This window comes from Acomys minous, assembly GCF_964271855.1.
Source record: "Acomys minous genome assembly, chromosome: 10".
NCBI lineage: Eukaryota > Metazoa > Chordata > Mammalia > Rodentia > Muridae > Acomys > Acomys minous.
The window spans coordinates 44902644-44926356 of record NC_140491.1 but is presented as its reverse complement, the minus strand read 5'-3'; the positions used below and the strand labels follow the sequence as shown (position 1 = coordinate 44926356).

Genomic DNA, 23713 nt, shown 5'->3' with positions numbered 1-23713 from the left:
CAACCAGCTACACAAAGAATAAAAGACTAAAAACTAACCAAGCAAAAAGCAACAAAACTTATCTTTTTAGGGAAAGAAGGCTTTGGATGATACGTGAGCACCAAGTTTTTCACACAGTTGGCTAACCTTCCAAAAAATTTCAGTGAAGATATTTTTAAAAATTTAAAAGATTTAAACAAAATCTCGTTCACTCGGACATGTTGGATGCCAGTGCCAGCACATTATAGCTCACCAGTGAGATCAGATTACATCATACAAGTATTCTTTTGAAATCCAATCATTTCAGTCTGATCTCATTTTGTTAGCCAGAATTTCCTATCTTGTGTGTTTTTGATGTTAGCCCTAATGTCCCTAATGCCTAGTAGGATGCTGGCTGCAGGTGGTGTGTCTCCTTACGGTTTTGACCAACTTTCCTCTGCTAGTGCTCACGGGCGCTTTCTGTATACTTGCTGCTATTTGAGTGTGTGCCTTTGAGAGAAGTCTGTTTGAATCCGCAGCCTATTATTACTTGTGGGATTTTTGAATTGTAAAACTTTATTTGTATGTGATTGGGGAGTGGAGTGGTATTCATGCTTTCCACAGCCCCCGTGTGGAGGGTGGAGGGTGACTTGTGAGAGCTGGTTTCTCTGATAATCGTGGAGGTCCTGGGGATTGAACCTAGACCACCTGGCTGGTGACAAGTACCTTCTCTGCATGGTGACAGCCTGGATTGTTGCTTTTTGCTTTTGACGTGTTTGGATTCCTTATATATTTTGAATAGTAGCCTCTTATTAAATAGATAGCTCAAAGACGCTCTCTCTTCCATTCTAGAGGTCGCTTTCCACCCTGGCTGTGTGCTGAGATGTTTACTTTTTCTCACTCTGCTTTGGGTGCTGAGTGTAAAAAAAAAAAATTCATCATCCTGATTGATAGGAAAATTTTGTACCTTATTTTTTCTCATATTATAGTTTTCAAGTTTTAGGTCTTATATTTAAGCATTTATCCCACCCTTTTTTTGGTCGGAAGTGGGATAAGGGCCCAGGACATTCTCCCGCGTGTTGGCCTTTACTGCTTTCCGTAGAATTGCTTATTGAAGAATCTGTCCTTGACCCAGTGTGCTCTTGGCAGCTTGTTGAAGTTTAGGTGAATGTGGGAGAACGGGTGTGTTTCCGCTTCTGTATTCTGCACCATTGAGTTTGTGCCCGTGACTTTAGATCCTTTTTTTCTATTTGTGAAGAATATTATTCTGGTCTGGGTAGACAAAAATATTGAATCTGTAGGTAATTTTGGCCTGTTTGCACCATTTTAACTTTCTGATCTATGAAAAGTAGGCATCTTTAGATTCACCCTGCACTATGAAGCCTTATTTTTTTTTTTTTAATTAAGATTCCCTCCTTTAACTATCTTTTAACAATTGGTTGCTTAAGGGCGCTTTATTTAATTTTCACAAATTGTAAATTACATAATTTTTCCTGTCACTAATTTCCAGGCTCATTGCAGCCAGAACAGGCATAATATGGTGTTGGCAGCGTTTGCTTGGTGGCCTTATATAATGCACCCTGGACAAAGTTCTCTTTGTTACTGAGGCTTGAGAGATTTTTCTGCTGCTGTCATAGTGAATACGGTACATGCTTCAGTCTTTAGCCTTCTTCTGTCGGTTCCTCTCTTCATGGGTCGTTGCCGGGTGCCCTATCTACTGTTCAAAGCAGGGCCATGAGATCTCTTTCTGTGTTTATATGGCATCTGTTTCTCCTTTGGACCTGTTTGCATTTGCACTACATTTTTTGGGATCCTAGTGTTGTTACATTTATGTCTAAATGTCAATCTTGCTGCATTGACTCCTCTTTATCATATCTTAATATTCCTTGTCACTTTGTAGAATATATGAATACAATTCTTCCTCTTTCAGTGTGTGTCCGTCCCTAAAGCTAAGCTAATATTCTTGTAGGCAGTGTGCTTGGATATTTAAAATTCAACCACTCTGTGTGTTTTGGCTGGGACGTTTTATTCATTCACATTTAATTATTGGTAAGTAATACTTTGCTGTCACTCTTCTGTGACTATTTTGTAATTTCTTAGTTCTGTTCTCTGCTTCTGCTATATTTGCTTATGACTTGTTGAGTTTTAAAAACCAAGTGTACACCTTTATTTGCTTTTCTTTATGTTTTATGCATGTACTTATTACTTCATAAATATTACACAATTGCCTTTAAGTTTTAATGATCTATTTTAAGTTGATAACACCACTGATCATATTTTTAAAATTCCCAACATCTTTAGTTCTTCACTTTTATGCAATTTTTTTTACTGTTAGCCATGAACAAATCATAGTAGTCATAGTTATTTATAATACATCTGTCTTTAACTTTTTGTTTTGAGACATAGTTTTCCTATATGGCTTGGATGGCCCTGGAACTCACTTTGTAGACCAGGCTGGCCTTGAACTCATAGAGCTCTGCCTGCTTCAGCTTCCACAGTACTGGATTGAAAAAAATGTAAACATAATTTTTAATTATGTGTATGTGTCCATGTCTCTCTGTGTGTGGGTTTGTATACATGAGTGCAGTTGCTTTTGGAGACCAAGAAATGGAGTTGGATCTCCTGGTACTGGAGTTACAGATACTTGTGGACCACTTGATGTGGGTGCTGGGAATTGAACTCAGATCCTCTGGAAAAGCAGCAAATGTTCTTAACCAGTGAATCATTGCCCTAGCTGCCTCTCCTAACTTTTATATTGAGATCAGCATGATTTACGTGGTACTGTCATGGTAGAGTACTCACTATTTGGCTGACTACCTGTCTTCAGTGGCATTTTATACTTTATGTTTTCATGGTACTCTAATTAGCATCCTTTTTGTTGTTGTTGTTGTTGTTTTTCGAGACAAGGTTTCTCTGTGTAGCCTTGGCTGCCCTGGACTTGTTTTGTAGACCAGGCTGGCCTCAAACTCACAGCGATCCACCTTCTTCTGCCTCCTGAGTGCTGGGATCAATAATTAGCATCCTGTTTAGTGTTTTTCTCTACAGCAATTCTAGAGATGCTGAACTCCCTCAGTTCTCATCACTTAAGAACAGATTTCCTGAGTGTGATGCGCAAGTTTTTCCCCATCAGTACTTTGAATACCTCTTGCTCAGATTCCTCCCTTTGCTCCCTCCTTCCTTTCGTCTTTCCCACATATCTTAATTTAGTCCCTTCTTCTTTTGAGATAGGGCTCATGATGTAGTTCAGGCCGGCCCTGAACTCATGGCAATCCTTTTGTCTCAGCTTCCTAAGTATTGGGATAACAGGCATGACCCACACCATGCCTGGCTCCATTCTCTTTCTGTTGTAATGTTTCTGCTAAGAAATACACTGTTAGTATTTGAGAACTCCCAGGTGGCCAGGCATGGTGGCACAGGCCTTTAATCCTAGCACTGGGACGGGGGTAGGGGGGATGGGCTCAGAGACAGGTGGATCACTGTGAGTTCAAGGCCAGCCTGGTCTACCAAGTGAGTCCAGGACAGCCAGGGCAGCACAGAGAAACCCTGTCTCGAAGAAATAAATAAACAAATAAAAAGAAAGAAAGAAAAAAGAAAAAGAAGAGAACTCCCAGGTGTAAGATGAACCAATTTCCCCTGACTGCTTTTGAAATCTGACGGCATCATTAACACAGATGTTAATGCTCAGATGTTTGAATTCCCTCAGGAGTTCATAATCTGATGTTCATTTTCCTCCCTAGGTTTCTTAAGTTTGCAGATATTATGTCTTTGTATTTATTTATTTATTTATTGAGACTGTATTTATTTATTTATTTATTTATTTATTTATTTATTTATTTATTTATTTATCTATTGAGACAGAGTCTCACTGTGTCACTCTGGCTGTCCTGGAACTCACTCTGTAGACCAGGCTGGCACTGAATTTAGAGACCCATCTGTATTTGCCTCTGGAGTGCTGGGATTAAAGGCATGTGTCACTACTGCCTGTCAATATTACTTAGTTTAAATAGACTTCCTTTTCTTTTTGTCTTTTCCTTCATCTCTTGTAATTCTTGACTGAGTCTGCTTTTTAAATCTTCTAGCAAGAATCTCAGCTGATTTATATTATTTATAGGGGCCAGTATTTCTGACTTGTTTGTTTTTAAAGAAGTTATTTCTAGACCTGAAGATCGTCATGGTGTCTGACATCAGGTTCAGAAAAACAAGTAAATACTGTTGTGTATGTTAGAAGGGGAGTGGGGAGGAAGAGCAGCAGGAAAAGGGGGCCAGAAAGGAGGTGAATGAACAAAGATATATACAATCTGCATGTTTGATAATGGAACCCAAGATTTCATATACTAATTAAAAGGCAACAGAACACCTGCTTGTTGTGCGGAAACCTCCACGTCTCCTGGATGTTCTTAGTTAGTTCACGAGTTATTTTCCAACGACTTGTGAACTGCATTTCTGATGCAATGGCTTACTAATCCCTGAGCATCTTTATGACAATAATCTACAGACCCTCCCCCCCCCCCCCCCCCCCGTTTCTATTGCATTGATTCCTCGCAATTCTCTCCCCTTCATTGTTTTGTGATTCTTCACACTGCTCAAAGGTGTCCCTTGCTGGTTTTTTCACTTGAAGAAATGACTGTTTCTGTCTAGATGGCCTTGTTTTAACCAGGAGAGCTTCTCACCAACCATCAGTGCTTGGTAAAGGGCGAGAAAGAAGTCACTACTGAGAGAGTACACGTAAGGTACAGGGACAAGGGCGACTCACTGACCTCCTTCCTAGTGGGGACGCCCCCACATGCAGAACAGCAGGAGCTATAAAACCTCACCCAGGGCCGGGTGGTGGTGGTACATGCCTTTAATCCCAGCACTCGGGAGGCAGAGGCAAGTGGATTGCTGTGAGATTGAGGCCAGCCTGGTCTACAAAGTGAGTCCAGGACAGCCAAGGCTACACAAAGAGACTCTGTCTCAAAAAACCAAAACCAACCAAACAAAAAACCACCACCACCACCATCACCACCACCAATAACAACAACAACAACAACAACAACAACAACAACAACAACAACAACAACAAAACACTCCTTTCATTGTTGCTGCCCATCCCAGGAAACTAAGTTTGTTTGGTAAGATGCTCAGTTTGGTACAATGTGAAACTAACCTAGTTTGGCACAATGTAAAAAAATAAATGAGATTTCCAGCGAGGGCAGGGGGCCAATCAGTGAGAAGTACATTCTGTAGGAGAAAAGACAAAGCCCCAAATTAAGCATTAAAAAATAAAATAAAATAAAAATCAATGGGTCACGGTGGTGCACTCCTTTAATCCCATCACTTACTTAAAGCAGGCAGATCTTCATGAATTCAAGACCAGACTGGTCTACATAGCAAGTTCCAGACCAGCCAAGGTAATACATGGGGATCCAGTTTCAAAGAACTGAAAACCAAACCAAAGCAAAAAAAACCCAACACATAGACAGACACAGACACACAGACATACAGACACACAGACACACAGACACACACACATGCAGTGCAAACCCACAGAGACACATACAAACACAGAGACAAACACACACAGAGACACACATACAGTTGCACATACATACAGAGACAAACAGACACACTCGCACACATACCCCTGTGCATGTGCACATGCACACACACACACACACACAGGCATGTGCACACACACAGAGGCATACACAGATACACATACAGATGCACACACAAACACACATACACACACACAGTGCATACCCACTGAGACATACACAGAGACATATACAAACATATAGACAGACACACATAGACACACATACAGATGCACACACACCCACACAGACAGACACACATGCACATACAGACAAACACATACGTGTGTGCACACACGCGTGAATACACACACATGCAAACCCACAGAGGCACATACAGATGCACGCACACACAGAGATAGACAGACAGACAGACAGACAGACAGACAGACACACACACACACACACACACACACACTTTTGGAAGTTCACTGTTCTAGAGAGTAGGGCACTAGACACATGAACCGCAGTGACATGCCTCATCCCCTCCCTCTGTCTCGCAGTCTGTTCTTGCAGTGAATATTTAATTCAGCACATGCTCCCCTCCATGATGTTCTGCCTCAGCACAGCCTGGAAAGACTCGATCCCAGTGTCCGTGGAGCAAAGCCCCTGACACTGTCAACCCAAATCAGCGTTCCCTCCCTTACCTTGGTTCTCCCTTGTGTTTGTCATAAGGACCACAGCTAACACAGAAAGTCGGTGCCAGAGAAGCAGAGTTGTGGCCGTGACTAAATGTACCCATATGGTTCTTCAGCCTTTAAAGCCGGTTTGAGGTAGGAATGTGGAAATTTTTAGAGAAGAAGTCCTAAAATTCTGCAAGCAGAGCTTCATGTGCCTTTGGTAGGTGCTCAGAAGGCCACGATGCTGACAACAGCGAAGAGCATGCCCGTTCAGACCCAGGTGGGCTGCAGGCAAGGCATGCTGCGTGCTGCCAGAGCTTGACTGAGTTTCCCCCATGTCCTAAGAATGTGTGGGAGGCTGCTGTTTAAAGGTGACGGGCTAGCCAGGCAGAATCGCTCATGCCTGTAATGTCAATCTCAGCACCAAAGAGGCTGAGGCAGGAGGACTGTTGTAAGTTTGAAGCTAGCCAGGCCTACATTGTTCCTAGGCTACAGAGTGAGAATGAAAACATGAGAGAGAGAGAGAGAGAGAGAGAGAGAGAGAGAGAGAGAGAGAAACAAGACAAAAATGGTGGACTTAGTAAGTCCAGTGGCTCTGTTTTCAAGCCACTATGTCAGGCTGTGGCATGGTTCTTACCAGCTTTTTCTTTCTCTTTTCCTTCTTCTTTTTCTTTCTTTCTTTCTTTCTTTTTTTTGGTTTTTCGAGACAAGGTTTCTCTGTGTAGCCCTGGACTCACTTTGTAGACCAGGCTGGCCTCGAACTCAGCAATCCACCTGCCTCTGCCTCCCAAGTGCTGGGATTAAAGGTTTACCAGCTTTTAAATCCAGTTTTACAGTGAAAATTGGAAACAAAGTGGAACAGAAGGATTTGAAAAGCTCACCGTTTGTCCAGAAAAGGCACTGTGGCTGTTAAAGACATTTGGATCATCAAACTTAAGCCAAGTAATTTGTCCCTGCACAATGAGAAACATACTTTGAGGACATTGCCGGAATCAGTACAGCCACACACACACATGGCATTGTCAGAGTCTCAAAGATAGGAATGACCCAGAAAAAAATAATGGGCAAATGTGATTGCACTAGAACACACTGAACAGCAAAACGCAGCTAATTTAGTGAAGAGACAGTGTACAAATTGGGGTGGCGGGGGAGGAGAGGGGATCTCTTGTAGTTATTTGTCTAACAGGAGATTAATATGCAGAATATATAAAAACTAAATTTAAAAAACGGGCGTGGAGGCACATGCCTTTAATCCCAGCACTTGGGAGGCAGAGGCAGGTGGATCTCTGTGAGTTTGAGGCCAGCCTGGTCTACAAAGAGAGTCCAGGACAGCCAAGGCGACACAGAGAGACCCTGTCTCAAAAAACCAAATGAACAAAAAAAAAAAAAAAAAAAAAAAAAAAAAAAAAACTAAAAAAAAAAGAAAAAAAAAAAAGAAAAAGAAATCAAACATCAAAAGAACAAATAATCCATCAATAAATAGGTAAACTAGTAGGCTAGAAAGATCTTGAAGTTCAAATGGGCAAAATACATACACACAAAAAATGTTTAACACCTTTAGCTGTCAGATAAATGTGCAGCAAAAGCAAACTGAAAACCCATCTCACCACAAGCAGGGCGGCTGCCACCAAGAAAACAAACAGCAAATGCTAGGAAACAGAAGCCCTTACATACTATGGTAGGAATGCAAATGAGCTCAGGCACTTTGGAAATCAGTATGGAGGAAAACGAAGCTATCATATGATCTAACTGTGCCACTTCTGGGTTCTCCCCTCCCCCTTCTCCAAACAGAATCCTCTGTCCGAATACTCTAGAGACATCTGCGTTCTCATGTGTACTGTAGCACTATTTATAATAGCCAAGTTATTGATCACTCTAGGTACCCATCAATAGTTGAATAGATAAAAAAACATGCATTCATACATATGCATATATGTACGCAACTGATTTTTAATTATCCCTAGGAAGAACTCTTCTTTTTTTTTTCCCCAGGAAATTAGATGGAACTGGAACCTCAGTTCATCAAATTAAGTGAAAAAAGCCAGAACCTGAGAGCCAGATACTACATATTTTCCTCACATGTGGAATCTACATTAAAAGAAAAGATATTGTGATGTTCTGAATGAGAACGGCCCCATTGATTCCTTCCTATATTTGAATGCTTGCTCCCCAGCTGGTAGAAATGTTTGGGGAAAATTAGGAGGTGTATCACTGGGAGTGGCTTGGGGGTTTCAAAAGCCCATTCTGTTCCCCGTTAGCTCTCTTTCTTCTCCCTCCCTCCCTCCCTTTCCCTTTCCCTTTCCTTCTTCCTTTCCCTCTTTCTCTCTCTCTGCCCCCTCTCCTTCTGTCTCCCCTACCTGTGTGTAAGGATGTCAGCTAATGTTCTGGCAACCAGTCTGCCTACCTGCCATGCCTGCCTGCCTACCTGCCATGCCTGCCTGCCATGCCTGCCATGCCTGTCATGCCTACCTGCCTGCCTGCCTGCCATGCCATGCCTGCCTTCCTGCCATGCCATGCCTTGCCTGCCTTCCTGCCATGCCATGCCATGCCTTCCTGCCATGCCTACCTCTATGCCTGCCTGCCATGCCTGCCTGCTTGCCAAGCTATGCCTGCCTGCCATGCCTGCCTACTTGCCAAGCCATGCCTGTCTGCCATGTCTGTCTGCCTGCCATGTCCGCCATGTCCGCCATGCCTGCCTGCTGTCATGCTGCCTGCCATGATGGCCACAGAATGGTCACGCAACTCTAATCCTGTTTGGTTGTGAGCCCCAGATTAGCCATTTTCTTTTATAAGTTGCTACAATCAGGTTGTTTTGTCAGGACAACAGAAAAGTAACTAAGATAGACATAGTGAAAGGGGACTATTTAGGAAAAGGAGGTGGGACAAGAAAGGGTAACAGCAGTGAGAGAAACGTAAGTTTACTATAGAGCATAAAAGCATTGCTTTGAGGGGAGCACTCTGTGGCATCCTTCCGGCACAGGCCAACTTTAGGGAAACGTCTCCCATCACTCACCTACCTGACATTTAGAGGATGCTGTAGTTGTAGTGCAAAGGGGCTGACAGATGCCTCAAGCTGAAAGAAGGTCTTGGCGTGTCCACTTGGATACAGTCATTGGTTGAGATGACAGTAGACCTTGGTGTCATCCATATGATGCTGGCTCACAGCGTATTAGAGGCTTGCAGGATGCAAAGGTCATGGAGGCTTCCAGCAGATTTCAAAGGAAAGCCCGAGGAGGGGGGATTTGGGGGGAGTGGCCTGGGAATGTGGGACAGGACCCACCTCCTTGGAGGTATTCCCTGAACTGATTCTGTTTGAAGCTACAAGAAGGAAACATAAGTGGCAATGGGAAAGTCAAGGAAGTTGAAGATGGCAGGAGTCTGGAATGTGTGCTGAAGAAAACTGCAGCTAGCAAGCAGAGCCAGCCAAGAGACGGAAGGCCTTGTAGGCTGTAACCGGCAGGGGCTGGGGTACCTGAGCTGATCTGAAGTCACTTCACTATGTGCCTCTGAGGCTGACCATGGAGCTGTGCAGCTGAGTTTTTTGTCCTCCTGGTCCTTTCTTGTAGAATGCTAATATCTACATTGTATCAGCATATCTTGGGGGATTTCATTTTCATTTACAGTTTGTATGTCCTCAAAATTAAGAGTTTATCTTGAGCAGTGCTGGGCCTGTTAAAAAGTATGGAGGCATTTGGAGACGTACAGCATAAACTTGCCTTGTGAGATGAATGTACGTTCTTGATAGTGTTATTGGGATGTGGTATTCAGTGGTTTGGATGAAAAAATAAAATGTCCCCCTGTAGGCAGGCTCATGCATTTAGGTCTTTGGTTCAAGTTGGTAGCACTGTTTAGGAAAGTTCTGGTACTTTTAGGACATGGAGACTTGCTAGAAGAAGTAAATAAGAGAGAGAGTGAGCTCTAGGGGTTTAGAGCCTCCTCACTTCCTGTTCACTGTCTCTACTTCCTGTATGGGGTTGAGATGTGAGCTCTCAGCTTCCTCATGGTACCTTTCAGCTACCATGGCTTCCCCACTGTTATGGACTCACCCTCTGAAACTGTGCCTCCAAGTAGGTTCTTCTTTGAGTTGTTTTTTTTGTCTGGTATTTTATCACAGCAACAGAAAGTAACAAATCTATGGTGAAAAGCTGGAGGCGGAGCCTCGTGAGAGGAAGTAGGTCCCTGAGGACAGATGCCGAAAGCTGTGTCCTCTCCTTTTTCACACTCTCTGCTTCCTGTCCATCATGAGATGAGCTGTGCTGGCTATTTCCTGATACTTTTATGAAGCTTGTTATCTCAGTTTCTCTCACTGCTGTGATAAAATACCCTGACAAAAGCAACCTAAGGGGGAAAGGGCTTAGCTCAGCTGTTACGGAGTTCGTTATAGTGGGAAAGACACGGCAGCAGGCAGGGAAGGGCAAGGCAGCAAGAGTAAGAAGCTGATTGGTCACATTGCATCTATACTCAGAAGGCAGAGAGCAATGGAGGCCCATGCTCAGCTCACTGTTTCCTGTTTGTTTGTTTCTCCTTTTTGTATAGTCTAGGATGCCAGCCTAGGGTATGGTATTATTCACAGTGGGTAGGCTGTCCCACTTCAATTAATCCAGTCAAGCCCACATGCCAGAGACATCCCCAAAGGCTAACCTGACCTAAATAATCCCTCACCTGTGTACCTGGAGGTTTGTCTCTGGTGACTCTGGAACCTGCCAAGGATCATGTGGGTAGTTTAGCCTTTGGAGTGAAAGTTTTGCCCTTGTAAGTAAGTTATGGGGTGGGGATGGAGAAGCTGTGGTCCTAGTGTCTTGTTTTCTGTCCTCATTGGGTGACCCAGGCTTGGTGTTACAGCTTTCCCTCAACACACTGAAAAGCTCATCGACGTTAGGGCTGCGAGGAAGCTTTTGCTTACAGATCTTGAAGCCTTTGCAGCTGGGAGAAGGCAGAAACAAGACTCAGGGACACTACAAAGATGTGATTGAGTCCAGTCACCATCTTAAAAGGATTCTAAGCAGTATGAAAAGAGAAGAGGTGAGAAAGGCCTCCTGGTGCTGGGCAATGGGCACACAAAGGGGCTCTGTTCGGTAGCCCCGAGGGTGCCCCTTGCCTCCTGGACTATCATGGCTGTCAAAACAGAGAACACATTCCTCCGTTAACCCAGGACACAAAGGCTAGACTCGGAGCAAGTCACTAGGTAGTTTTATTAGTCCACCCAGAGTCATAAATCCTCCCCTGGAATGCTGGCCTGTCCCCTGCCTCTCTTCTCTGACTATAATATCACAGCCCGAGAGCAGTGAGCAACCGGGCAAGTCCAAGGTGGAGTTTTTCTCCTTCATTTTTAAAATAACTCCTCAATTCACTAAAATGGTAATTGTTTATTGTGTGAGTTTTCTAAGCTACTGAAACAAAAGAAGAAAAAGTGTTTGTATAAGGGCACAGTTTCCGAATATATTCAGATACTTGTGTGTGTTTATGCTGTCAGGTGTGTGTGTGTGTGTGTGTGTGTGTGTGTGTGTGTGTGTTTCAGAGGCACGGTGTTTTGACAGCCATTTTATTGTGAAATACAATACACAGCACATTACTGTAAGGTGTAGTTCAACAAACCATTCATTATGTGATTCCCATGAACCCCAGTGATGTCCCAGAGGTTTGCTCTGAGCCGCCTGCCTTCCAGCTCTGCTTAAGCCCCAGCCCTGCACTGATTGGCTATCTGTCCTCTTGTCTCCCTTTGTAGTTTTCGATCTTCACAAGTGTCCCAACAGTTCTGCTGAGCTTGTTTTTGAGGACTCCATTGGAAGATGAGTCCCCCGGGTCTTTGCATGCTATCCATCTGTTCTCACGCAGCAGTTTACACCTTTTCACACACATCCCTCTTTCTGTCTATCCATGTATGGCCATTGAGTTCTTTCTCGGGTTGGGCCTTTAAATGAAACGTGGCTCTGGTTCCAGAGACTATGTTCCGAGTCTTCTGACCACACGCCCCGCAGCACACCAGACATTTGTTACAAGGTCTCTAGGGAAGATAATGCTAAACTGCTTTTTAGGTGGCTCCAACACTGTGCCCTCCAAATGCTCTTCAATGCTTACCACCTGGTCATGTGATTATGGTCCATGTAGAAGTAGCCGATCTCCACTGATGTCTGTGGAGTGGAGTGATGGATAAAGGGGGAGAAGGAAGTGGGTGAGCTGGATGAGGAAGAGGAGGAGGAGCATGAAAAAGAAAAGGGATGAGGATAAGAAGGAAGAAGGATGAGGAGGAGGGTGAGAGGTTGTCAGACCAGATGGCCATTAAGGTGTTTTGTGGTCCTGTATTCTGTATCCCTAGCTTTGTTATTGATTACTTATATTTAACATTGATTGTTATATAATTATAGTATAGTTATATATAATATATTAATAACATCTATAATGTTGCTTATTAATTATATATAGATATTAGCTAGGTACTTAGTTATTATAGGTAACTGAAGTGTTTTAGTTTACATGCACAGCCCGTTTTGATTCTCTGCACAGTCATCTTCTGTTTTTCTTTTTGTTTTTTCGAGACAGGGTTTCTCTATGTGATCTTGGCTGTACTGGACTCACTTTGTAGACCAGGCTGGCTTCGAACTCACAGCAATCCGCCTGCCTCTTCCTCCTGAGTACTGGACTTAAAGGAGTGCGCCACCTGGCCTGGCTCATTTTCAGGTTATCACTGCCTCACAGAGTAGTTTCCTGTGTTAAATGGGCAGTGGTACACGGTAAATGCTTTAGCAAATGTGCCCTCCCTCTGTGGGAACTGCATGTAGAACGTTGCTGAAAGCTCCGTGCACCTGAGTCTTCTGATTATTGAAATTTTACATCAGTGCATTCCACGTGGCATGCGTAGGTCCTGAAGCATCATATTCTAGGGGGATTGTGTGATGTCATCACAAATTCTATTTTCATGTAAGCAAGTGTTAACCTGCTTTGTGTTGCTCCTGAAAACTGTTTAGTTTTTAATGTGCTACCAACGAACTCACAAGGCATCCATTATTTCTTACATTGTTTTGAGAGACTGGCTTTGAAAACGTGTGAACATTCCTGGATCCTGATACCCAGGGCCTGAGGATGGCCAGGCCCATAGACCCCTGGCGTGTTTCCTGAGCAGTGTACAGGCCTGCCAGCCAGATGGGAAACACTAGCTCTGCTTTTCATGCATACAACCCCCATGCCTGAAGATTAGCTGGCTTTTTTTGGAATCCAATTTCATTTCTACAGAGCTATTAAATGTGAAACAGTTTTAAGAGAAGTGATAAGACTATTTACTTATATCTTTGCTATGTAATTTTGGGCCATTAAGTGTGACCTTTTTGGATGTTCTACTAAAAAGTACACTGGTTTATATTAAGTGCAAGTAGAAAATTCAGCCTCCTCCAAAAACAACACGTAATTTTCAGACATATTTTACTCATATTAAACATGTGGTTATTGCATTACTAAAAATATCAAAACAATTTATGACTTCTGGAAAATCCACATTGCTGGTTCTTATTTGTTATTTTTCTTAAGCATCAGGGTGTGGGCTTGTGGGAGTAGGCTGCCCTAGTTATTTTCCTTCAGATATTTTTAGTGTTTCTCATTATAGAAAGCTTGTCAAGAGGAAAGCAAATAATTTTCTTTGAGTCTTAGAGTAGGATTTTCATCTTCCTTTACAATCTTGAAGATTTAAAAATCTCATATTTTCTTAAAAGTGAAATCACTTAAAGTGCATTTAGGTGAATAGTTTTGATCTATTTCATCTGTTTCAAACTATTACAGCAATTTCTACTTCCCCACATGGTGGAATTATTATTTGAAAAATGCCAAGATTATGTCTCAGATTGACTGGGAAACAGTGAGAGAAGCCATACTTCAGGCATCAAGTCTTGAGGTATGTGTCTGGGGAAGAGATGCTTATGGGGAAGGCCAACAAGCTGATGACCTGAGAGGCACAGGCCACATCCTCCCACTGTGTACATCTGGAAACCCACTGGCATTTGTCCCTGGGAAGTCATAGCATCCACTCAACCTCCCCGCCCCCTTAATTTGTGCCATCTGGGTTTTCTCCTTCCTGACACTTGGACTCTTTCTTGATGTCGGGACACACATCTAACTGATCGGGTGTCTTCTCTGTTTTCACAACTACTGGCCCCCAGCGGGTTCTCCCTCCCCATGTTGGTCTTTATTTAAGGGCCCAGAACACATTTATCCAACTGTAAATGGACTTCAGAGTTGATTCTGAGGTTCTCTGCTTAGCCTTGAGCCTCTGAGGCCATCATCCTTGCCTTCCAGGAGTTGAATGCTGCATCCACGTCTGTAGGCCACACATGTCACCCAGGGCCCCAGGCCTCGGTAATCAGTCATCTACACCTGATTAGTCATGTGCCTCTGCTCTGTTGACTTCTTTTCCAACATTCCACTTGACTCTGTCTACTTCTCTATGTCACAAACCTAGGCTTGCTCCAGACCATTCTTGCAATCTCTTCCCTCATCTTGTAAAAGCTGCTTAACTGGTTTCTTGCCCTCTCATTTCCCCATCCCACACTAATTTATAATCCACAGTACAACCAAAGATCCTTCCAGAACACAAGTCTGATCCTATCTTTTCTCTAATTAAAACGGTTCAATGGTTCTCCATTGCATGAAGGGAAAGCCCACCCTGCACGTGACAGATAAAGTGTTTTGAACAGGCTCAGAGTTTTCCTGTGTGGTTAGGGGCTGGACTCAGTGAAGCTGACTCTGAGAGCCCCTGACTAACGACAGAAATCTCCCTTGTCCTGGGGCTCTCTGGTTCAGCCAGTGTATGAGGCTGCACGAAACGGTCTCCCTGCAGATGCCATTGAGTAGCATTCCCTGGCACGTCTTCTGCACATGTGGAATTCTGTATGAAGAAGTCCAATAACTCATGTAAAACTGAGATGGAATTTATTGTCTACTACAAGGAGCTTTGCAATAAATTCCTCCACGAGTTCCATTACAGGAAGTATTTAGTCTCCACCACTGGAGGCATCTGTTTTCTGTTGTCAAAATTTCTGTCTCTGTAACCTGGAGTCTCTGTTGGTTATAAATGCCAGAAAAGTTGGAACCATATAGATTAGCCAAGAATTTGAAACTGCTGAGCTCTGTGGCCTGAGACCATGAACCCTTTAGCTGCTTTTAAACACATTCTTCTCATCATTCCAGGGGATATTTTCCCCTGTTGGTTCCTTAATAACTCAAGGAACTCAGAGTAGGGGTGCTTGGTATACAGGGTTCACCGCAATTACTTTTCATTTTGTGACTTTAATCTTCCAGTTGCGCCCATTCTTCCCCCCTCCCCCCCCACAATGCTGCTATTTTCCTCTACCATGAGAGGGACTCAGTCGTACTAGCCTTACTACCTAGTTCCTAGTACCTACTACCTAGTTCCTAGTACCTAGTACCTAGTTCCTAATCTGATCCTTCTCATGTGTACTTCAGATTTTCATCATTTTGGTTTTGTTTGTTTGTTTGTTTTTGTTTTCAAGACAGGGTTTCTCTGTAGCCCTGGCTGTCTTGGACTCTCTTTGTAGTCCAGTCTGGCCTTGAACTCACAGCGATCCACCTGCTTCTGCCTCCTGAGTGCTGGGATTAAAGGTGTGCGCCAACGCCATCCGCCTCTTCATCATTTTTTCTTTTAAACCAAGATCTTTTCAGTCTTCATTTATAAAGTATCCACTGTCTTCAGTCAAGCCAGTTTCAAATCCACCACCAGAACCACCTTTTAAAGTCCTACCGGGGGACTTAAAGCTCTGAGGAAGAGAGGAATTTTGGTTAATATGTGTATTGGGGTCTTATAACATACCCCTTGTGGCTAAGAGGGAAGAAGTGTGCTTAATGCTTTGTTTTCCCTTCAAAGGGAAGCAATGAGGTCTTTCCCCACCATCCTCACTTGCTAGCTAAGAAAGGCACCGTCCAAGACTAGAGGACTGCCCATGTCTCTTCAGCAGCAGGATTCGATGCTCCCTTGAAAGATAAAATGCTTACCCAGTACACATGAAGCCTGGGCTTTGACCCCCAGCAATAAACAAAATTGGCTGTGGTAACACATGCTTGCAATACTTGCACTGAGGAGCTCTAGACATGGCTTCAGAAGTTCAAGGTCCTTCTTAGCTACACCATAAGTTTAAAGCTAGCCTGGAATACATGAAACCCTGTCACACACACACACACACACACACACACACACACACACACACACACAGGAAGTAAGTAGATGGTGCCATCTTGAAGAGAGGATGTACATGCAAAGTCAGGCAAAATCACCAATAAAGACCTGGCTGAGGCATTTCCCAGCTTGTCCTCTGGGCCCCAGCGAGATTGCACTTTGTCTATACTGAAAGGTCCGCATATGGCTCATGACATAATTTGGTCATTAAGGCACGGGAAGAAATGACGTGAATCACGTATCACTTCTGTGTAGGAGTTTTAAGAGTGAAGAGTGAGGACCACTTTTTCTCCACCATCATCACCACCACCATAGGTATTACCTCTATCACCAGCATCACCACAATAGGTAGGTATTACATTCCCCAATGATCATAACCACTAACATAGCTACTACTGCCTTCACCGTCACCATCACTATTATCACCACCACGGGTGATTATCTTCATCACCATCATCACTACCATGACAATGGCCACTGCTTTCATCACTACTAAATTCATAACCATTACTTTCACATCAACATAACCAACCCAACATCACCAGCATCCCTATAATCATTGCCTACATCACCATCCTCACTACCACCACCATAACTATTTCCTCCATTACTACATTTTCACCACCACCCTTACAACTATTCTCTCCATCTTTATCATAGCTACCACCATAGACATTATTTCCATCACTACTACCAACATCCTACCCATTATCTGAATCATCTTTATCATCACTACCACCAGTAGCACCATGATGACTCCATCAACATTAACTCACCATCTCCATCATAACCATCCCCTTATCACCATTACCATGACTACCACAACAGCGATTTCAGCACCAATCAACCCCAACATTGTGACTACCGTTGTCATGGACATAATCAACCTTCCTCCGGCTGAGCACTCAGCTGCATCCTCAGGGACTTCCATGTTTAAACTGCTTTACTTAACACATTAACTTTACTGTACAATCTTAGGACACCAATAACGGGAGGACAGGACAGTAACATATTCCAAAAGAAAAGTCACTAATAAATATGAGGAATATTTCTGGCATTGTACTGGCATTATGAATCGTGACTGTTACAAGCCAGTAACAAAGATTTCAACGTTCTGAAAGAAAACGTTAACTCTCAGTGAAACTGCCTATCAAGCATGAAAACAGAATAAAATCTTTTAGACACTTAAAGACTTATATATTGGTGTCGCCACGCCTTTAATCCCAGCACTTGGGAGGCAGAGGCAGGTGGATGGCTGTGAATTTGAGGCCAGCCTAGTCTACAAAGGGAGTCCAGGACAGCCAAGGCTACACAGAGAGACCCTGTCTCGAAAACACAAAATAAATAAATAAAACATATATTAATTCTATACGTTCTGTTCTTCTAGAGAACCCTGACTAATACATTACCTACGATGTATCTCAACCCAAGGGGAAAGAGACCAAACCAACGAAGAGGTCAGCTGCCTTCTGAAGAGTGGCCTCCAGGGACATGGGTCCCATGGAATGGGTGGTGAACTTTGAAGTGTGGGAAAATTTAACACATGGTATGGAGCTGGGTGTGGTGGTACATGCCTTTAATCCCAGCACTCAGGGAGGAATAGGCAGGTAGATTGCTGTGAGTTCGAGGTCATCCTGCTCTTCAAAGCGAGTCCAGGACAACTAGGGCTACACAGAGAAACCCTGTCAAAAAACCATGGTAGGTGAAGGATGAAAAGGATGTTTTGCTCTTACTAAATCCAACAGTAAATCTAAGCACATCTATGAACCCAAATCTGAAACCAATGGGCCTCATGATACACAGTGGAGCCTCCTCAGCAATCTAGAGAACGAGAGATTAGACATATTTAGAGTGTTGGCATGTTTCCTCTCTGCCCTCTGTGCCCCCCCCCTTTACACACCAAGGAAAGTCACTCGCCCCTGGTGCTATCAAGAGGCACTGGGACCTTTAAGAATGGGGCCTCATAGATGAAAGGCCCTGAGGCCCACCATTGGAGGGTCTGCTGCACTCTCCTCCTTTCTCCCTTTGCTCCACGCTGCCACAACGAGCCGCTCATTCTGTCCCTGTACTTATTACATGCACAGACATATAAACAAAGATTAAAAATAAATATTTTCAAAAGAAAGAAGAAAGAAGAAAGAGGAGCTGGGTGTGGAAGAAGAGAAACATGGATGACAGAGGAGAAGGCAAACAAAAGAGACACCATAGCAGCACACGAAGCAATCTCTCTCCTCCCTGAAAAAGGACTCCATGGGCCTCAGCCCCTGAGCACTACTGCTTCATATCTGAAGACTTAGCAGCTTTCTGGCTATTTGAACTATAAAGGGCAACATAGGACCTCAAGATGCTCCTGTAAAATATAGCAGACAGACAGAAAGAAACCCAGCGGCAGACCTGAATATCCTTTCCTCGGCACAGGGCTGTGTGAGCAGAGGGAGGAGAGGCAGATGGGAGTCATGTGATGAGTCTGGGGCCACCAGTTCAGAAGATGCCCGGATGCAAACACGCGATTTCAGCAGACGGAAAGGCGCTAAGGAAAGTGGAGAGATTGCACTTCAGCCAAGCCACAAGCCACAGTGACTGTTTTTCTTAAGCAGAATCCCATTTCTTCACACTTCATAGACATTAAGCAGCCAAGATGGGTGACATTGTCATTGTCTTTCTTGAATATCTGCTCTAGACAAACCTGTGTGGTGGAAATTGTCATAGCATTTTTTTTTCTCTGTGTAGCCTTGACTGTCCTGGACTCATTTTGTAGACCAGGCTGGTACTGAATGTTCAGGACAAAGCCCTTCATCCATTCAGTGAATCTAGCTCACTCTGTGGCACCCAGATCTCTCTTCTCATTTTATGCCTCAGTGTTTTTTAAAAATATATTTTATTAATTTATTCATATTACATCTAAATTGTTATCCCATCCCTTGTATTCTCCCATTCCTCCCTCCCTCCCTCTTTCCCCTTACTCCCCTCCCCTATGTCTGTGCTGAGGGGGCCCTCCTCTCCCTGTATATGCTCATAGGGTATCAAGTCTCTTCTTGGTAGCCTGCTATCCTTCCTCTGAGTGCCACCAGGCCTCCCCATCCAGGGGACGTGGTCAAATATGGGGCACCAGACTTCCTGTGAAAGTCAGACCCCACTCTCCACTCAACTGTGGAGAATGCCCTGTCCATTGGCTAGATCTGGGTAGGGGTTCGAAGTTTACTGTATGTATTGTCCTTGGCTGGTGCCATAGTTTGAGCAGGACCTCTGGCTCAGATCTGCCCACCATAATGTTCTTCTTGTAGGTTGGCCACCTTGGGCTTGATGACACTGTCTTTGTATGCAGGGACTGGTGGGAGGTGGCTGCAGCTAAGCTGAGGGAGGCTTGGAGAGGATGTGTGCCTGCAGCTGGGGGGGCAGCGTAAATCCGAGGAGCCTTTCTGGTTCTAGAGTCTTGTTCTTACTTCAGGGTGTACAGACTCTCAGCATTAATGGAGGCCAGTGGGCACCATGGCAGTGAGTAACACATCCCTGGTGAATAGTCCAAGACCTGGAGACGCTAACTGAGCCCCAGGAGGGTGTACCCCCAATGCTAAGTGTAACAGGGAGGCTTGTAGGTCTGTGCTTCTTAGAAGTTTCCTGAGGCGGGCTTGAGTTGTGACTTTATGGCATACTGAAGGGGTCTAGTCTAGTGTTCTTGAAGCTAAGGCCCAGTTCCCAGCGCAGAAAAGAAAATAGGAACCTCCCAGGGAGCTGATAAGATGGAGACGGAGAGACACTGTCTGTTTTCACACTGTTTAGGGGGTAGTGGTGGCCCAGGGCAGCCAGCCTAATAGCCTAATCACAGTCCTTGGATCCAGCTAAGCAATATAATGTGTCATAGGATAAAAAACAAAACAAAACAAAACAAAAAAACATCTAGGATGCACTCCAAAACATGGAATAGGTTTGAGATAAATTACCCTTTGAAATCATAGCTGGCTAGCTACTCTTCTTGCCAGAGAGGCTACAGACAAAGTTGTACTCAGGGTGCCTGAGGCTGTAGACAGTCTCCTCCATGGATGGAGAATTTGGGGGCTGGGAGCCCTGGTGATCTTCAGATCAACTCCTGGTCCAGCAGATAACCTCACAGTCATGTTAGTCTCAATCCCCCACAGAGTCCTTACTTGTGTTTCTACTTAAATGGGTTAAAAAGCCAGTAACTATGACAACCCCTTGACTTAGGTAAGGTTTACTCTTAGCTCTGTGGGGAAATTCTTCTCATGGATGTTGAATAGTTCAGACTTCTCTGCCGTAATCTTACAAGCTTAAAATCTCTTTGGCTTCTTTCTATCTTTCTTTTTTGTTTTTCAAGACAGGGTTTCTCTGTGTAGCCTTGACTGTCCTGGACTCGCTTTGTAGACCAGGCTGGCCTTGAACTCACAGTGATCCACCTGCCTCTGCCTCCTGAGTGCAGGGGTTAAAGGCATGCACCACCACGCTCGGCCTCTTTGGTTTATTTCAAGCAAAGTGTTGTGGCTGTTTGGCTAAACACTAACTTGGAGTCACTTTCAGTCACCCACTTATTTGAAAGAGACAAAGTCTCAATGCAATAACCAATACTTTCTCTTACTTTAACTACGTAGCAAGATAGCATTCCAGTGCTGGAGAGATGGCTCAGAGGTTAAGAGCACTGGCTGCTCTTACAAAGGTCCTGAGTTCAATTCCCAGCAACCCCACGGTGGCTCACAACCATCTATAATGTGATCTGGTGCCCTCTTCTGGTGTGCAGGCGTACATGCAAATGGAACACTGTATACATAATAAGAATAAATAAATCTAAAAAGAAAAAAAAGATAGCAGGCTGGGAGTGGTGGCACATGTGTTTAATCTCAGCACTTGGGAGGCAGAAGCAGGTAGATCACTGTGAGTTTGAGGCCAGCCTGGTGTACAAAATGAGTCCAGGATAGCCAAGACTAATACAGAGAAAACCTGTCTCAAAAAAAAAAAAAAAAAAAAAAAGATAGCATCCCAGTAATTACACTTAAAATGGTGTCTGGGACATGGAAACCATCGTGTGAGATGGTGAGATGCAGCAGCTGTACATGGATGGTATCATGAGGTAAGTGGTACCTGTGAACTTAAGGTAGGGTTTCAGCCATCTGTTAGTTTGGGGTTCACTGGTTGATAGCCACTGGGAGCAGGACTCTCCAGAGGTGACCAAGAATAGGAGAACAGGGCTGGGAAGTGCCTTGAAACCTCTCAGGAGACACTTCTGGGGAAATCCCGACTTCCAGCATGTTCAAAATCTTCACAGCCACAGAACTAAAACTCTCCATCTTGGCCAAATTAAGACCTTCAAAGTAGGCACTTAAAAATAAACATTAAAAGACCGTCTTTAAATAGCGCACACTATGGTTAGAACACCCACTGCTCCCTCTGCCTGCTGAGTTCACGCAGGGCTGTAGTTGACCAGATGTTGATGGTCATATAGCAAGAGGATGGAAACTGAAGCCCACCAGAGTGCGGGCAGAGCCATGGGAAAAGATTCATCTTAGATGGGGTCATCCGGGTGGACTCCATCCGACGGCTTCACAAGGAGAGAGGGACCAGTGCACACAGATGCACTCCTTATCTGTTGCCCAATGATGCTTTCTATCACCCCAAGCCTCCAGCCAGCAAGATGATCATTACCAGAACTGAGCTAACACCAGGTCCTTTCTTGCTCTGATATGTTCAGAGCGGTAAGCTCAATGACCCTCTCTCTCTTTTTTTTTATTCAGTTGCACTGCCTCTGGTATTTCACTGTGCCAGTGAAAATCAGAACAGCCTCACAAGAACCAAAGTATTTGAAAAGTCTGCACATAGGAGATATGACGTAATTCAGAGGGAAGCCACAGCACATTTTCTCTTAGCTCTTCTACTTTCAAGATGCGCCCATGCACACTTGTACTCCCAGCTATTTAGGAGCAGAAACAGAAGGATTTCCTAAAGCCCAGGACTTTGAGATCAGTTACAATAACGTAGTGACACCTGCCTCCAGACAGCCAAAAGCTTTCACGTCAACACTGTGGCTAGGGTACCACATAAAAACTTATGTACTTCAAACGTAAAACCCAGAGGCCCCTAAGCTGGAGTTGAATTGACTGTTCCCTCCATGAGGACTAACTTTCAGGGTACCAGAAAGTACCCTGTAAGCTTCCCAGCTATGATGCCAGTGCACCACAACAGTGGCCAGCATGGCACCATGAGGGTGTAGTATTGGCACACATACCTTGGCAGTAACCAACAGCTCTCTAATTGGAGTTAAGAAAGAAACCATGTCTGGCACTGGACACCTAGCCACATACCCAAGGCTAGTGAAGTGTGGGTATTAGAGGAGAGCCCTGGATAATCTCTAATAGTAATAATCTTAATGTTTGTCCTCATATCCACAGATAAATGTAATTATAATCCCAATCAAGACAACTTCTCTTTGCGACAGATGGAAAACACTACAGAAAACCACAACCAATCAAAATGAAGAGTTGTAGATCCCAGTTCCAATGCATACATATAAAAGACTCCTAAGGACCAGGGAACACTCTGGAAGTCGGGGCAGAAAGATTATAAGGGCTGGAGGCTCAGGAAGTTTTAGGTGAGACTGTGTCTTCTCTTATAGTCAGAGGCTAGACTCACTATCACGACCGGCCAAACATAAGCCGAACAAGGATGATTCCAATACACATGCCAAAGTGGACAAGGAAGAGCCCATGAGGCCTCAACTCCACTCAAAGAACTACAGACTGTGAGTGTTGTTTTTATTTCCTCAGAAGAGGGCATGAGATGAGATCTGTAACCAAGTTTTACTAATGCATGGATTGGGCTGAGCCCAGAGCTTTCATATCTAACTATCGCTGGGCCTAGGCATGGAAGCGTCTAGCCGCTATACAATGTAATCTTCTGCAAGCCTGGACCTTGAAGGCCTCAGTTTCCAGCCTCTATCTGCTAACCTAGGCCTATAATGTTTTCAGGCTCCGAGACTTACTGCTGAATAAGCTCACCCTTTCTAGTTCTTTCTGAGCTCTGGCTGGCTGTTTCAACAGAGCTCTTCTGGCTCAAAACCCTCTGCCAAGTTGACTGATTCAAACTGACTTTTCACTGAATTGCTCTGCTTCAAAAAAGTGTCCCTCAACTCCATGAACTGAACTGCATGAACTCAACTGAACTTCACCAAGCTGCACCGCCACCCCACCTCACTGCTCTTAAGTATCTGTTCTTGTGAGAGCTGGGTGTATCCTATCTCTGAAGGTCTGTCAAATCTTTCTCTGATTTGTCACTTTGTCTGCCCCTCAACTAGATGTCATTGTTTGGAATTAAAGGTGTGTACTAAATTCCATCCAGAGGGATTAAATGTATATGCTAAGGGTGTGTCTGTATCACCG

General features: G+C 44.1%; 1 long non-coding RNA gene across 1 annotated transcript in view; it reads left to right on the top strand.

Moving 5' to 3' along the window:
* LOC311606892 overlaps positions 1-22787 on the top strand; it is a 45358-nt gene extending 22571 nt beyond the window's left edge. Inside the window, exon 3 of the long non-coding RNA XR_014782453.1 lies at positions 22727-22787. This is a non-coding gene — a long non-coding RNA (uncharacterized lncRNA). The remainder of the gene's footprint in view (positions 1-22726) is intronic.
* Positions 22788-23713: the final 926 nt, after the last annotated feature.